The following is a 1,777-nucleotide window of genomic DNA, read 5'->3' as shown; positions in this document are numbered from 1 at the left end:
GGCGGAGGAGGTGCTGCGGCCGCGCAGGCGCGCCGAGGACGCCAGGGCCGCTCATGCGTGCTGTGGCCGTCCACCTCGGGAACTACCGAGAAGATGGTGGCTGAGCCGGGAGAGGCTGGCGGCGCCATCTTTGATGTAGTTTTTCTTGCTGCGGAGTTTCCTCAGGGAAGAATCTCAGATTTTAGAGGTGTTGGGCGGGAGGGCGGTTGACCGCTGCGTTTGGAGCGCTTACCTCCCTCCTCTGAGTCGCATTTTTATGAAGTCCCTAAAAGCTCTTGCAGAGTATGGCATTCTCCTTTTAAGGTGACCTAGAGCCATACCCAAGGTCACAGGGCGCCTAGCACAGTGCTAGGCACGTGGAAAGAGCTTAGTAAATTTTTGGTGAATGAACATAGTAATTTAAGAACTAGAGTCCAAGACTCGGCTCCGAATTATCAGTCCTCCATTGTATCACCCCTATTACAACTGTCAGCCAAATCATCTACTTTCTTGAATACAACATTAGAGATGGAATCTTTTTTTCCCAGAATGATTGCAGATATTAAACTTAATGACCCAACAATTTAAACAACACCAAAATATATAGGACACACTCTCTTCCTCTATTATCTATTATTTCTTTCGCATTAAGTACTACTGACTAAAAGTTGTTTTTTGTTTTTGTTGTTTGTTTTTTGTTTTTGTTTTTGTTTTGAGACGGAGTCTCGCTCTGTCGCCAGGCTGGAGTGCACTAGCGCGATCTCGGCTCATTGCAACCTCTGCCTCCTGGGTTCAAGCGATTCTCCTGCCTCAGCCTCTCGAGTAGCTGGGACCACAGGCGTGTGCCACCAGGCCTGGCTAATTTTTCTATTATTAGTAGAGATAGGTTTTCACCGTGTTGGCCAGGATGATCTCCATCTCTTGACCTCGTGATCTGCCCGCCTCGGCCTCCCAAAGTGCTGGGATTACAGGTGTGAGCCACCGCGCCCAGCCCCTCCCCACTCCCCCCCCCCCCTTTTTTTTAACCAGAGCCAGTGGCACCATCTCGGTTCACTGCAACTCTGCCTCCCGGATTCAACTGATTCTCCTGCCTCAGCCTCCCAATTAGCTGGGACTACAGGCGCACGCCACCATGTGCGGGTAATTTTTGTACCTTTTTTTTTTTAGTAGTAGAGATGGGGTTTTACCATGTTGTCCAAGCTGGTCTCAAACTCCTGACCTCAAGTAATCTGCCCTCTTCAGCCTCCCAAAGTGCTGGGATTACAGGCTTGAGTCACCGCGCCTGAAGTATATTCTTTTAATTAAGGCAAACTGAACAAATAAATATTACCGAACATCTCACAGGGCAACAATAATATTGTTATTCGTCAAGCACAATTCCTGAACCAAATTTAGTTGGAGGGAAAACTAACATTAATTGATTACAGCCATTTATTATATGGCTTCTGTTTGTTAACATTTACTGAATTCAAATTAGTTCTAGTTTACCATCCACTATATATCCATATGTCCTTGGTTAGACGATTAAGTCTCTCCATGCCTCTCCATGCCCCAGTTCCTCATCTATAGTCACACACCCAGAAATAGAAGTTACAAGGTTGTGGCATAGACTGACTGATAATATGCATGTAAAATGCTTAGAGTTCAGTAAGTATTATTTTTCTTTATTCTCTCCTGTTTTGCTGTTGTTGAAGATACAAAACATACTTCTTGGCCGGGCGCGGTGGCTCAAGCCTGTAATCCCAGCACTTTGGGAGGCCGAGACGGGCGGATCACGAGGTCAGGAGATCGAGACCAT

Source organism: Colobus angolensis, unplaced genomic scaffold (assembly GCF_000951035.1).
Source record: "Colobus angolensis palliatus isolate OR3802 unplaced genomic scaffold, Cang.pa_1.0 Scaffold8, whole genome shotgun sequence".
NCBI lineage: Eukaryota > Metazoa > Chordata > Mammalia > Primates > Cercopithecidae > Colobus > Colobus angolensis.
The sequence above is the reverse complement of the archived record's forward strand: the minus strand, read 5'-3'. Positions refer to the sequence as shown.